Source organism: Ambystoma mexicanum, chromosome 14 (assembly GCF_040938575.1).
Source record: "Ambystoma mexicanum isolate Mex_15411 chromosome 14, UKY_AmexF1_1, whole genome shotgun sequence".
NCBI lineage: Eukaryota > Metazoa > Chordata > Amphibia > Caudata > Ambystomatidae > Ambystoma > Ambystoma mexicanum.
The window spans coordinates 116708158-116724291 of NC_090940.1; positions in this window are offsets into that span (position 1 = coordinate 116708158).

Consider the following 16134-nt stretch of genomic DNA (forward strand, 5'->3'; position numbering starts at 1 on the left):
AAAACACAAGTGGCACAAACAGATGCTGTGGTGGACAAAGCCAGAAGGCTATTGGCATGGCGGTGCAAACGTGAACATCCCAAAGTCATGACCACGCTGTTACACGATGAATGCAGTGCCCCATGGAGATCTCAGATAGTTATTAACACCCTCTTTACCATGTTTTACGCTCAGCTGTACAAACACGTCACACAGATATGTCAAGATGAGATAGATGATGCGCTTAAGTAGATTCGACTTCCACGACTCACTGATGACCAGGTAGCTGCTCTAGATTTCCCAGTCTCCCTGGAATAATTACGAGAGGCGATCACTGCACTTTCCAATGGTAAGACCCCAGGCAGTGATGGGCTCCCGGCAGAATTTTATAAGACATATAGCTCTATGTTGACGCCAGCACTCATGAAGGTTTACGTGGAGTCGTTTGATAGAGGCATGCTCCCAGCTAGCATCAGGGAAACACTGGTGAAACCCATCCCTAAACCAGGAAAACCCATAGAGAGATGCGAATCCTACTGCCCCCCTGGCCATGCTGAACTATGATGTTAGGATACTCACTACCATAATGGCTGGCCGCTTACGCAAGCTAATAGCTTCCTTAATACATTTCGACCAGATAGGGCTTGTACCTGGCCACAACACCACCATAAATCTATGCAGATTGCAGCATGTTATAGACCAGACCAACTCGTAACCTGCGCACCTGGTGGTGCATCCCTTGACCCCATTAAGGCGTTCGATTGGGTCTACTGGGAGTGGATGCACGCAGCACTAAGGGGCTTTGTATTTGGGGGAAACTTTCATCCGCTGGGTTACACTACTGTACACTCGCCCGGTGGCCACAGTGAAGTCGGGAAGAAAGATTTCAGACACGTGGGACGTACAAAGGGGAACCCATCAGGGGTGCCTGCTCTCCCCAATATATTGGCACTGGAGCCCCTGGCTGCATACTTGAGGCAGGAATACCTTGAGACTGGCATAAATATTAGAGGAACTAGACATCTTATATCATTATACGCTGATGATATCCTACTGTACTTGTGCAAGCTGGCACATAACCTTCCCATTATACTAGATGTTTTGGATAATTTTGCAAAAATATACGGGATTTCATTCAGCAGACATAAGTCCTGCCTATTTCCCTTAGCGGGACTTCAACTAGAAGACACAGCAGACTTACCAGACCTGGGGTTGGAATGCGAAACAACCACATTTAAATACTTAGGATTCCGGATCACACATGCACCTCACGACACTCACATATACAACACAGTTAAGGCGGTGAACGGAATTAAGAAATCCATGAAATTCTGGAATGGCCTACCACTCTCTATCATGGGAGGGTCTACATAGTCAAGATGATTATCCTCCCAAGACTATTATACGCATTTACGAATGTGCACTACCACATAGAATCAAGGTTCTTCCGAGCCTTTGAAGCCACTCTCAGGGATTTCTTGTGGGGAGTAGGACAACAAAGAATTGCACTCAAAACATTATATCTACCATACCGAGAAGGCAGAGTGCAGCTTCCCAATTTGGAGGTTTAGTACTTGGCTGCCAAGCTTTGCTATGTGACAATGTGGGGGTCTGATGACATCACCCCTGAGACTAGGCTTCTCCAGACAGCAGTGACACCTGCTCGACTTAAAGAAATTCTGTGGGTCCCCAGATGCTGCATGGGCTCTCAAGCCCTGATGGTAGAACCGGGTAGGCAGATGTGTCATTTGGACCAGAACATTAAAAATGATGCACTTGCTACACCCGTACTCCCGGAACAGCCCCATTGGAGCAGATGTGTGCACTAGCTTGGAAGAATTGAAGGTGGCCAGACGTTGGGAAGTATTAGGCAGAGGTCGAAGTGGGCAGGAGCAGTCGGGAGCGGTGCTCCTGTACTTTTTATTTTTAAGTTTCACCGTTCCTATACTTTTATTTTTAAAAAGAAACTGTTCTGGAATCGTTTTGTTTTAAAATAAAAGTATAGGAAGAAGTTGAAGCTTGCACTTCAGTGCACTGCACTGAACATTCCAATAAAGAGCAGGAATGTTTGTGGGTTTGTATTGTGTGTGGGAGGGGGCGTGGCGATGGGGCTTGTGGGGAGCGGGACAGGCCAGCAGGGAACATAGTTCCACTACTTCTTTTCGTACACTTTCGACCACTGGTATTAGGCATATGCACCTGGGGGGACATGTTTGACAATGGGATGTTCCGAGATTTAGAAAGGTTGAGACAAAGGGAAGGTTTGCCTGGAGGCCAACTCCTAAAATGTATGAGAGTGATGAAAGTGGCTAAGCGTAAATTGGAGGGATCAGGGGCCTAGGAGACACATCAAATCTGGGGGGGACAGGGGACATCTTGCAGACTTTTCTTTATTTATTGTGTTTTAGTCAAAGAACTCGACTTTTCACAAAATTAGAATTAAAATAGCAGTACGTATTAAATTACAAATATCACAGTATAAAACAAGAGAAAAGAAGAAAAGAAAACAGAAGAAAATTAAAGGATGCAGCAGCAAAGAACATGTCTTTGTTGCATTTCTGGATTTCTCATCTGACTATGAGCTCATGGTAAGAGAGAGGAAATAACAATTACTTCCATTTGGCCACAGCTAGGACGCCAGCTCGTTAAAAGGCAGATCACTTGTAAGGGGACTCCTGCCAAATAAAGGAGTTGAATCCTTTTCTACCAACTGCAAGTTGCTACTTTTTTGTGTGGGGCAAGGAGACATGTATGTCTCTTGGAATGGAAAGATGGGGGTTTCAAAGAAAGAGGACATCTTGCTTGTACCTCTGAGTAAGCCCTGTTATGGGAGTAGAGGGACCAGGTGTGTGATGTTGCTGCTTTGACGGTCCTCCGGGGGGGAGGAGATACAGCAAACAAGGAGGATGAGCAATCGCAAGCCCGCCCCCTTATAAGCACTCCCCAGGTCCGCGGCTGGATGTGTCGGACCCAGGAGATGCCTAGTAGGTGGGGTGTATGTGGACCCAGTGGGGTGGCCAGAGGTGCCCCTGCGAGGGCCGGGCCAGCTCCTCACGATGTGTCTGGTCCCTCTTATTCCATCTCATGCTGGCTTCAGAGCCTCGCCTTTCTTTGCCTTTGTTATTCTGAATCCAGAGCTGGACTCTGTTCCTTTCTCATTTAACATTTGCTGCAAAGCCTGATCTATTTGATTATCTCATATCTTAATAGGACGGCAGAGCATGGGTCCTCTGCCCTGTTACATTATTCAAAGAGCCCCTCTGGCCTTTCTTTGCCTCTCCCTTGTCTCACTGCTTGCTTGCTTAATACATACCTCATTGCTTGAACACTCAACATGTTCTCCCTAACACAGCAATAGCAGCTGCAGTCTGTCTTAACTTCTATTTGTTCCGTGTCTTGAATTGGCCTCTTATTTCCACTTTTCTGTCTGCAGGGGAAAGGCATTTGCCAGTCACTGCCATGATGGTTCTACCTGGCCATAAGAGGGCAACAACTAGCCAATATTGGAAGAACATGGCATATTATGCCAGAGGCTGGCAACTGCCTTCCTAATGCCTACACTAGAGACACGACTCTTGCCTTTGTTTCTAACAGTAATTCAGTGGATGAAGAAACGCAAGATCACACATATTGCTTATAAATGAAGGGGATGATGTTACACTTGCTTAAGACATTTTTATCACGCCAGGAGCTAATTTCCAGCTGCAATTAAGCGATTACCTTTTAGACTTCTGGCTTTAAATAATGTTAGTATCACCTGGAAAGCACAGAGTTTGCTAAACAGGGTTCCTGGAGCACGAGGGGTACCCTACTTGTGGGCATGGATGATTGGAGGGCATTCTTGCCATCGGAGCCTGGCTCCTACAGCCATGATGGGGGGAGGGGCCTATTACTTTTGGTTGTACGTACCCTTTGAGGGTGGGCAGACATTGTTCCTGCTTTAGCCCTCTAACAGCTCTGCTTTGCAACTTTATCATACATACCTGTCAGGTGGCATGTAACTCAATGCTACTAATGTTATCAGCCTCAGAAGTCTGGAATCCTTTGCCACATCAACTAGGGTACAGGCTTGCTAGCTGAGACTTACCCATGTCTGAGTTGGCATCTGTCGCCCTGTGGGGAAGACACACACAGAAAGAGCAGGGCACAGTGCTCTTGTGGGTTTTTCACACTTCTTCCTCGAGTTGGGTACAATTCACTCTGCAGTGGCACATGCTGGGCAACATTCTCCCACTTTGACAATGTCACCCAAAGAGCGAAATTGGCCATTTGAAATACCTCTGTCGACTTATAATCCACACTGATGGGTTTAAGCACCTGCTTAACGCGAGATGGCAATTAAGGGCATTTGCCAACGCACTCAAGAAGCACAGGACACCCTCTTACCAGCGACATGCCATGCTCACTCATTCTGATCACGAATTGGCATTTATCTGGGGTCATGTTAAATGTATTTATTTATTACATGTGTAGCATCACGCAAACCCCCCAAACATCAAGGCGCAAAGTAAACTGCATGGAGTGGACCACTTCCATTGGTGCACGTTTTTACTTTTCCGCCACAAAATGGAAGATTTAGCGTAAAAAGGCAGGTGAAATCACATTGCTTTTCCACTTTGGAAGAGTGTAAATACCTCTCGCAATTAGCGATTGCTGGTGGAATTGACAATGGCTTCCTCTGGACTCTGCCCGCTTTTACCAGGTTTCATTTCAAAGCAGATCCCAGAGGAATCCCTTTCCTTATTTCCAGCGTGAGAATCCATGCTGGCAGTAAGGCCGCATTTGTCTGGTGGAGCGGGAAATACAGGGGGTCCTGGTATGTCCACTCGGCTCCTGAATTCCACCCAGAAAATGCACAAAAATCTGGCTAATTAGAAAAAGCGACACTAATAGTGTTTTCCACCACTTTTTCTGAACCAATTAACCTGGAAAATTCTGTGTTGCATCGGAATCTGAATGCATTCACTCTGACTATTATCTCACCGGAAGATTAAGCCAGGTGCTGAACACAGGTGTTACATATTCCTGTGCACATTCTGCAGTTGGCTACCTTACAAATTATATCTCCTCTGGGCCTTTACCGTCTTAACCCCTTAACTGCCATGAGTGTTTCCTCTCAGTGCCAAGGCCTTTTTTGTTGATTTTGGTATGTCACCATTCAATCCCTTGTAACTTCTTTGTTACATGAGATATCTCGGCCAAAGTTGGCCCCTTTTTTCCCACATGTAGGCGGTCGAATATGCCAATAAAATGTTGTACAAAGAAGCCTGTGGTGTTTTCCTTGTAAGAGCTAGGAACAAATGGTTTGCTGTGCTGGATTCGCCATTTTCCAGGCTTTCAAGAACAGATTGAGTGGAAACCAAAATAACATATTTTGATATGCTAATCAGCCGTTTTGTGAGAGGTAGGCGATTTTGGCGTTTTTTTGTCCAATAGGACATGTGTGAACGGAATGGAAGAAAAGGGTAGGAAAGCTGAATAGGAAGCCAGAAAGGCATACATTTCTGAAAAGTAGACAATATTCCAAGTTCAGGAAGGAGTGATTTGCGCAGGTCAGGCAACAACTATGTAGGGAAAGATTCCATAGTTTGGGGGGAAATCGGGAAAATGACAGAAAAAAACCCCACAATTTCCACACATTTCACTCTGGTCACCTACCGAACCACGCAGCCAACAACACATGGCCTACCTTCCCACGTTCTCACAGGTTTACCCAATAAAAATGGTACCTCACATGTGTGGGTGCACCTACCTGGGTGCAAAGGGAAAAGCCTAAAACACTGGTTTTCGCAAGTCTTTTCGCACTGCAGATTTTCAGGAATTTTGCTCTTGTGGACAACCTACAGATTTGGGCGTAGGGTATCGAAGCCACAAAGGAAAACAGGGAACCCCATGCATTTCCGAAAAGAAGACACCCGTGGGAATCCACAGAGGTCTGACTTGCGCGAATCGCCCCATAATTTATGACCCACAATCCCTAACAAAGTCTGAAATTTAGTGGAAAAAACAAAATTTTCACTTTGTCTGGGATTGTGGGTAATACATTCTTGGTTGATTCTCCATGGTGGTTCAGTGGCCCCCCACACCCACCCAAAACAAGTTATAATTTGTTTTATGTTTGTTTTGCCCCTTTCCTAGGGGCAGATGGGCACATGTGTGTGGCCATCTGCCCCCTGGGGGGGCAAAATGTACTGCCCCAGGCTTGGGGGGTGGCTGTGCCATTATTGGCAGTTGCTTCCCGCCAACCCGAATGGATGGGGAGTATCTCATGTACCCCTTCCTAGGGGCAGAAATCTGCCCCCAGGGAAGGCTACATAAGGGGCCCCATCCACTTAGGGTGGGGGGAGAGGGCCACCCCCCCTTTCAAACACAAACAATCCTGGTGGTCTAGTGGGCATTCCACCCAAAACAAGTTATAATATATATATTTTTGTTTTGCCCTTCCCTAGGGGCAGATGGCACATGTGTGTGGCCATCTGCCCCAAGGGAGGGGTCAAAACGTACTGCCACGGGCTTGGGAGGGGTGGCTCTGCCAATATTTGCAGTGGCCTCTACCCCCCCACCCCAAATGGATGGAGGGCATCTCATGTACCCCTTCCTAGGGGCAGAAATCTGCCTCCAGGCAGGGTTACATAAGGTGCCCCCATCCACTTAGGGTGGGGGGAGGGCCACCCCCCTTGCAAAAATCCCTGGTGGCTAGTGGTCCCACCCACACCCACCCCACTCAGAACTATGTTTTTTTTAAAAAAAAATCTTTTTTATTTGTTTGCCCCCCTTCCCTGGGGCATATGATCACCCGTCTGCCCCCAGTGTATTGCCCCCATGCTTTGGGGCAAGAGGGGAGAGGGCAGCTTACGTAGTAAGCAGCCCCTCCCCCCACTTCAAAAACAGATCCCTGCACGACACACCAAACACATATTCTGGGGGGGATACATTACATTACACCCCCTCACTTAAAATGGTGGGGGGGTGTTTGTCCTCCCTGTCCCTCCCATGTCCTACGCCCATGGGAGGGGTGGCCTGCTGAACCAGAAGAGACAGCACTCTTAACCTTGATGTACAGCCTGGAAGATGGCTGGAGGCCAATGACCCGCATTTAGGCATGGTCTGTTAGGCATAGTCAGCGCAAACAATGAGCGACTGAAGGGAAAATGGGAGGTAGGCATGGGGTTAAAGTTCACAGAGGTACAATGGGAACGAGCCTTGCTCTTTAACAAAAATGGGTTCCCGGAATGCACGGTTTTGGCTTACCCAATTTAACGTGCTGCATTGTGCATACATGACTGCCAGAAGAGTGGTCACATTTAGTATACATGCAACCCCAAAATGTCCCTGGTGTAATGGTGAAGGAGCTGACTTAATGCATATGCTTTGGAAATGCACTGGGGGCGTAACATTTCTGGTTTTGTACAGAACAGGCATGCACGAAAGCGGGGATTGCCAGGCTTGAATGGACTATAGAAAAAGGGGGCTAGTTGCCTTCTTTTTTGTTAAAGAGGGGCTTGACTCAAAAAGGCGTTAATTACAGGGAGAAGAGAGAGTCATAAGATACCCCTATTTCACCGTTTAGACTGTGGTAGGTTTTCAAAAGGCAGGAAGCTAGTTTGCAAATGCTAGGTATCGAAAGTGACAAAAAGTGGGAGTGGATAGAGAATTTGGTTTATTCAGACATACATATAGAATATAAAATTCATAGTAAAGAATACACAGTTTGAAACGAAAGATCACATGCAAGCCTAGTTTGGCTTGTAACAAAAGAACACAAAAAATGGAAATAAGTACAAAACTGTTGTTACATCACAGTTTGGTAGGTGAGGGTTAGTAACATATATTGTGGATTTAAATACTACAATCAGATTGGTAGTATGTCATAGTGGTCAACTAAGTATTTAAATAAACCAAATTCTCTATCCACTCCCACTTTTTGTGACTTTCGATAGCTAGCATTTGCAAACTAGCTCCCTGCCTTTTGAAAACCTACCGCAGTCTAAACGGTGTAATAAGGGTAGCTTATGACTCTCTCTTCTCCCAGGCTTGAATGGAGCCCACTATAGCGTCTTCGGGGAATGTATCCTAGGCTGAGTAAACATAAGGATGGAATTAAGTTCTTGGAACTCGCGTGTGTTATGGCGAAGAGACGCCTGTCTATGTCCTTGAAAAATTAGCAGGGGCCCCAATATGGACTGTGGCATAAAGGATAAGCAGGGGCCCCAATATGAACTGTGGCATAAAGAATAAGCAGGGGCCCCAATATGAGCTGTGGCCTAAAGAATGAACTGTGGCATAAAGAATAAGCAGGGGCCCCAATCTGAACGGTGGCATAAAGAGTTTGAGCGCTGGTGCCTGGCTGAGATGAAAGCATGGGCTGGTGCTGTACACAAGAGAGAGGATGAGCTAGCCGCTACATGTGATGTCTGGGAAAGTCTTAATTCAGCAATGTTCTATCCTTCGGATGACAAACCACCTTGAACAGTGATATGCTTATTATAGGGGTGGTGCATAACATCGAAGATACGCTTGAATCTGTTTGAATTCTCCCACTCGGGCTGCTCTTGTAAAAACCTCTGAGCACTTGACACTGCTGTGCCTGCTGCTCTCCCTAGCCTGCGGACTCATTTACGAAATACGACTACCCAAGCTCTTTTTGTTTGTCTGTTTGTTAGTAGATTGCTCATATGTTATGAGATGTGATGATAAAACACCATATTATACTACTGTTGATGTGAATGTAACATCACTACACATGCTTGCGGTACTGATGTAATGTCAATCTTGTTGTATTTACTCAATAAACACATTTTAAAATAAATCTTTTTAAAAAAAATAGCTGGTGCTAGAGCGCCACCTAATAGCCCACACTAAAAACAAGAGCTGATAACAGGTAGAGATGAACCAGGGTGAGGCGAGGGAGCAGGGCAAAAAAAGAAGCTCAGTCTTAGATGAATTTAGATGATGAGAATGGGCTGGAATTCAAGACATTATTGCTCCCATGAATGCCCTCAGTAGGAAAAGGGTGCACAGAGGAGTGTGGAGAAGCTACAATGGCAAGACATTTTAAGGTAGCACTGCATATATCTCCTCAACCATGATTCCAAATTCTAGAATTGCCACCACAACATCCATAGGGCATAGATAGGATGAAAAGGTTGTATAGAAGGGATACGTACACCACACATGCACTTTACATAATGGCGCCCGATGCAATCAGCAAACGTGTTCACTTTTCAGTACATTTAGAATATTTGACTCTTGTACGGGACAAACTTATCATCAGTGCAGTTAAGCAATATGTATATGTTTCCTGTTTTGTTGTATGATCAGCGACTAGTGAACTCATTCTTACTCAACAAGATCTCATATACGGACAAAGGGTCTGATTCATAAAACAAGTTACACTGACTTACTTCTAACTATAACATGGAGTTTGCTATTTGCTTCACAAAGGCATTAAGATGGATAACTTACTACTGATACTCTGAGTAAGTTAAGCGCAAATCAGAGTTATTCATAATAATGACTTTGTGAAGTGTCCATGAAGTCTTTAGTTCTTTAACAGCCCAATAAAGTGGCTACATGGCCCAGTGAGTCTCTTCATGTAGGACACAATTAGGAAAAAAGGAATTGATGGTTTCCAGTTATGTATAACCGGGGCCCGTTCTACAATAAGGCAATTCTAGGCAGCTGCCTGTGACCCTTGAAGCATCAAATCTAGCCCCGTTGCAAGGAGGGGTGAAGCGTGGCACTTCCCATGGTGGAGGGGAAGTCCTTGCACTGGTCCTGCCCAACAGAATAACAAATATGATAACATCAGAAGAGGGGCAGGAGAACGTGTGGGCAGCGGGGGTGACAGATACGCTCAGGATTAGACGGGATCAGCAGCGTGCAGGGTCTCATTGGAAGGTGGTTCCACCAGCAAAGATTCTTGTTCTTGGTACTGTTTATTTAATGATTGTATATTGATTATACTATTAGAGCTGCGAAGAATGCCAGGGCATTGCTTCCATTAGCAATACCCTTACACTCCACTCTTGTACACAAAAGTACACTGTGTACAGACTGTAATTGCAAATAAACCTTGTGGAGTACATTCGGCCCCAAGATACAAATGAACTACCTCTGGATGAGTTAAGCCAAATGGTGCAGAAATATGAAAGCACACTGTTGGCAGAGACAAGGCCAGCATGTCATTCTGAACTATCAAGTAAGTGAATGTTGGTTTCATAAAAAGGAAAAATAACATTAAATGGGCCCCGTGTTCAAATGACAAAGCCCAAAACTGAAGGCCTGATTGCCAATGCATGGGCCCGATACCTGAAAGTGCAGCTTTGCTAACACAGAGAGCTAGCATGGAGCAATGTGTGCATTTTGCAGCATGGAAATGAGCATGTAAAGTTGAAATTCCACTGCAGAAGTCAATTCAAAAGCACACATTAAGGAAACTTGTGGCTATCAAAAAACTGTTTTAAAATAAACTGCGAGAATGAAGATGGAATCAAAACGCATCTCGTGGGATGCAAGAAATTGAAGCAAAATGTATAATGGGGGAAGAAAAAAATGCATTTTAATAGCACAATGTTTTCTCATCAGAGTTGACTTTAAAACTTGTGTTTAAGTTCAGAGACCGTTTCCCCCATTCGATTCAAACGCCCAAAGACTGCCCACCTCCACCTACACTTACCAGACATCTGGGAATTCCAATGAAGCTTCTGCAGAGACAGGAAAGGGACAAAACTTGTGCCTGACCAAAGTTTTATTGTGATGAACAGATGACCACTCAGTCAAGAAAGACCCAGCCAATGGATGTGAACTCTGAATAATAGCCTGCCACATGATGCCAAGGGGTAGAATGATACCCCTCTGTTCAGGAAGATAATAACACATCTCCAGGTCCAGGACTTTGAAAGAATGCTAAGGGCTTTTTAGCAGGTTCTGTCAAGAAGGGGGAGAGAACCAGGCCTTGACACAGATATTGAGAAACAAAAATAGGCCCGTTAATTGAAGTGAAAAGTATGTGTGTCATTAACGGGGTCTATGGCTCCGCGGTCTAATGCATCCACTGCAGGGTCCTGTGTTTGACCTCATGGTCATAGGTTTAAATCCCGGCAGGTCCACTCAGCCCTTCATCCTTTCAAGATGGATACAATTAATACCATTGAGTTGAGTAACAATAAACATCTGTTATGTGTCAATAGTGGCAAGATGCTCCTCTGGGGGTGAACGTGGGCTCTACAAATACACCTATTATGTTATTAATTATTGTTACATTGAGAGTATATGAGAAATTATATTTTGTCCAGTAACCTGACAACTGTGACACTTAAAAAAATTGTTTTAAAATGTCCGAAAAGTTTATGTAAGGATTCATCTGATGGTACAACTCCTCTCAGAATTCAACCATGGTTACCAGATGTATATTCTAAAATGTGATTACAGCTTCCTCAAATAAATTACAGATGGGCAAAGTTGAAATACGGTCACTTATCAAATCCAATACCTGTCTGTAAAATGTTGTGATCGTGACTTCCTTTTCTCTCTAAAAATCACAAAAATCTGCCATTTTCATTTGCAGTCACATGGCGACAAGGGACACAGTGCATTATGTCCGGCATGACCGGACCAATTCAAGAAGGTATAGTTTGTGACTCTTATTTGTAAATTGGAAAAAGTTGTCATGTTGTGGATTTTATAAGTTTATAGCTGGAGTGTTGCTAAAGTCTAATGGGTGGAGCTATAACTCCCAGAGATAGTGCATAGGAACCTCAGGACCAATCAGGGGTAGAGGCAAGGTCTTGTTTGAAGAGGAGGACAAACAGATGTCCAATCTGAATCATGTGCCAATAAGCTGGCACCTAATAATTTAGATGTTTTGGGGTGTGATTATGAATTTAAAAGGAGGCGCACAATGGAAAAGGGGATCTCTGTCCAAAATGATGAGCTGTCTAAAATGATTTGAGCTGCCTCAGCTGTCTGGAGCTATATAAAATCATTGGAAGGAAGACAATAGAGGTAGTTGAGACCAGGAGAAAGACTAAAATTTGGATGGAACCTGGAGAGACAAATAGAGGGATATATTCTGGAGGCCTCCATGAATGAGCCTGGAGAGGCCATCTAACCAAGTCCTTAGGCTTCTCATGAGATGATGCAGGAGCCTTGATGATTTTCCCTGAGCACAAAGCCCAGATTGATTTAATGGAAGTACCTAAGAGAAACCATTGGTGTGCGGGTCTTGTTAAATTGGTATCCTTTCCCATATAGACATTGGTGTGTAGGGCATCCAGGAGTAGATCCCTAACCGTTGTGATTTATTAATAATTGTATTAATTCCCACATAGCCAAATGACACAGGGTGATCTTGGAGAAATTGAGAACTTTGAAATCTCCACCCTTTCTGCCAGTGTTAATAATAGTATAGTCCTATGAAGTAACATTTGACCACTTGTATTACTGTGCAAACCTCAAAATGTACCTTAGAGGAAGGGTGAGTCAAAATGAAATTTCAAACTGTTTAACACTTCCTATGCCTTTGTCTTTGCCTCGAATTAAAGCAGACAGGGTGCTAAATACCAATTGAATATCTGAGTCTGTGCTGTTCGGAAAGTGTGTTCTAGGTTTAACGAAGTGAAACAATTGATTTAAAAGCACACTCTATAATGAGAGTGAGAGAGAGACTCCAAATTGAATGAGAGATTGTTCAATGCATCAGTGTAAAGGAAAGGGGTTCATTATATATTAAGAAAAGAGTTTGTAGATTAATGTTGTGCCAGAATCTTGCTAGAACTAAAAAGTGCGCAGGGAGGATCAAAATAAAGACTGCTGTGCATGTCTATTTTGTTGTCAGAGAGAAAAACATAAACAGGCCGATTCATGTAATTCCTCTCAAAAGTGTCGCACGCGGCTGGCGCACAGCGTGCCCGTGTGAATGTCTGCACCAGCCGCGTGGGATAAAATCAATTTCCGCGCACATCGTATTCATGGATTCTCACCTCCAAAAGCAGACGTGGCACAGAGTGGCGCAGCGACCCTGCAGCAGCGCCAGTTACGGCCCCAAGAACGCCCTCGCGCAAGGAAAAGCCATCAAGATCGCAAAACCATCGCAAAGGGCTGCGCCAACCCTGTACCAGTTTACCGGACTGGCAAACAGGAAACGCAAAGCGGGGAACGCGTATTACGGGTGTCGGGAACACGCGTGAGCGAGAAGTTTCACACGCGATCTGGCCTGGGGGAGCGTGTGCGTGTATTTCAGGGGTGCGCGAGAAGTATTACACGCGAATGGGCTAGGTGCGTGTATTTCAGGGGTGCGCGAGAAGTTCCACACGCGAATGGCCTGGGCGTGTGTATTTCAGGGGTGCACGAGAAGTTCCACACGCGAATGGCCTGGGCGCGTGTATTTCAGGGGTGCGCGAGATGTTCCACACGCGAATGGCCTGGGCACGTGTATTTCAGGGTTGCGCGAGAAGTTCTACACGCGAATGGCCTGGGTGCGTGTATTTCAGGGGTGCGCGAGAAGTTCCACACGCGATTGGCCTGGGTGCGTGTATCTCAGGGGTGCGCGAGAAGTTCCACATGCGATTGGCCTGGGCGCGTGTATCTCAGGGGTGCGCGAGAAGTTCCACACGCGATTGGCCTGGGCGCGTGTATTTCAGAGGTGCGCGAGAAGTTCCACACGCGATTGGCCTGTGCGTGTGTATTTCAGGGGTGCGCGGGAAGTTTCACACGCGATTGCCCTGGGCGCGGGTATTTCAGAGGTGCGCGAGAAGTTCCACACGCGATTGGCCTGGGCGCATGTATCTCAGGGGGGCGCGAGAAGTTCCACACGCGATTGGCCTGTGTGCGTGTATTTCAGGGGTGCGCGGGAAGTTCCACACGCGATTGCCCTGGGCGCGTGTATTTCAGGGGTGCGTGTATTTCAGGGGTGCGCGGGAAGTTTCACACGCGATTGGCCTGTGCGCGTGTATTTCAGGGGTGCGCGAGAAGTTCCACACGCGATCTGGCCTGGGGGAGCGTGTGCGTGTATATCAGAGGTGAGCGAGAAGTTTCACACGCGATTGGCCTGTGTACGCGATTCCATTGGACCAAAGGCCCTGACAGCGCAGGCGCGTCTGTGACATGACACGCGCGGTCGTGTCCCTGTACCCGGGGGAATGTTACAAGACCAAAAACTGCACGTCCGAGTGTCAGCCCGCGTAATTGGAGGATAGTGCCTCAGTGCGTTTACGCGGAAGTGACGTTGGACGTGTGGTGCGGTTTAAAAGGTGCGTGTAGTACGTCGTTTCCTTGTACGTGCTTCCCGTGGAGAGCGAGTGGGTGAAATCTGTACTTCTTGTTGGTTCACACGCGATTTACTTCACAGCGTTTCTAGTTCGTACTCCCTGTTACCTCTGTCAGTATTTTTCTGATTTTCTCTTCGACCTGTTTCCTCAAACAGCGTTGACTTCTCCTTTTGTCCTGTCTCCTCAGACAGTGTACAATTCTTCTTTTGGCGGGGGTGTTGCCAACGCGCACACGCGTGTATTTTTCACGCTCTTTTCCCAGGCAGACGGTGAGTCGCGCACGTATTTACCAACTGTGCTAGCCCCGTGTGTAGCGTACCCCTTCAGAGGTCATTGTAGGCTGCGTGTGACACACATACGTTCATTTTTGTGTTTCTGGGTGCCACAGTGTAGTGCAGGTTCCTTTTCCCACGCACGTGGTCTACGAGGAGTCGCGTGCACGTCATTTTCTGTTTTAGGGGTGCCTGTGCGTTGCGTGACCTGTCATCTTTCCCCAGGGGTTCCATACAGCCTTGCTAGAGCACTTGGGTACGAATTCCATCTAGTACCCTACCCCTTTGACCCCCAATTGCCCAGGACAATTGTCCACTGCAACTCCCATACGCACAACTCCATCAGTGCCATGGCTGGGAGGCGAGCAAGTGGTAAGGGTGGCAAAGGTGGGCGGGCCTCAAGAGGTGGGCGTGGTGGGCGCGGTAGGGGATGTGGCCAGGATTTGCAGACTCCCCCTAGCCCCCCACGTGTGGAGGACCAGTCAGGGACACACACCCCCCCCATGGTTGAGGGAAACGTGGCTTACACCATCCCTGCTCAGCCCTTGTTGGACCGGCCCGTTGTGGCACCTGACCTAGCACAGGGTGACTCCCAGGCTGACTTCCAGGTCGCCAAGTCTAGGCCACGGGTGGCGGCGCAAGCCAGTGTCACCAGGCCACGTGGTACAGGGGCAGCCATGTCATCTGCTGCCCCGAGTAGGCGGGGTGGGGAGGCTGCAGGGGCAGCTGCAGCTCCGTCCACCCCAGCTCTGACTCTCCCAGCAAGGACAGTGTTGGTCCCGGTACATCAGACTGAGGTTCCCCCTGCCATCATCACACTGAAGCTAATGCCTGCAGAAAGTCATGTGGTCAGTGTGCCATCGCACACGCGATTGGCCTGGGTGCATGTATCTCAGGGGTGCGCGAGAAGTTCCACACGCGATTGGCCTGGGCGCGTGTATCTCAGGGGTGCGCGAGAAGTTCCACACGCGATTGGCCTGTGCGCGTGTATTTCAGAGGTGCGCGAGAAGTTCCACACGCGATTGGCCTGGGCGCGTGTATCTCAGGGGTGCGCGAGAAGTTCCACACGCGATTGGCCTGGGCGCGTGTATCTCAGGGGTGCGCGAGAAGTTCCACACGCGATTGGCCTGTGCGCGTGTATTTCAGGGGTGCGCGGGAAGATTCACACGCGACTGCCCTGGGCGCGTGTATTTCAGGGGTGCGCGAGAAGTTCCACACGCGATTGGCCTGTGCGCGTGTATTTCAGGGGTGCGCGAGAAGTTCCACATGCGATTGGCCTGGGCGCGTGTATTTCAGGGGTGCGCGGGAAGTTTCACACGCGATTGCCCTGGGCGCGTGTATTTCAGGGGTGCGCGAGAAGTTCCACACGCGATTGGCCTGTGCGCGTGTATTTCAGAGGTGCGCGAGAAGTTCCACACGCGATTGGCCTGGGCGCATGTATCTCAGGGGTGCGCGAGAAGTTCCACACGCGATTGGCCTGGGCGCGTGTATTTCAGAGGTGCGCGAGAAGTTCCACGTGGTACAGGGGCAGCCATGTCATCTGCTGCCCCGAGTTGGCGGGGTGGGGAGGCTGCAGGGGCAGCTGCAGCTCCGTCCACCCCAGCTCTGACTCT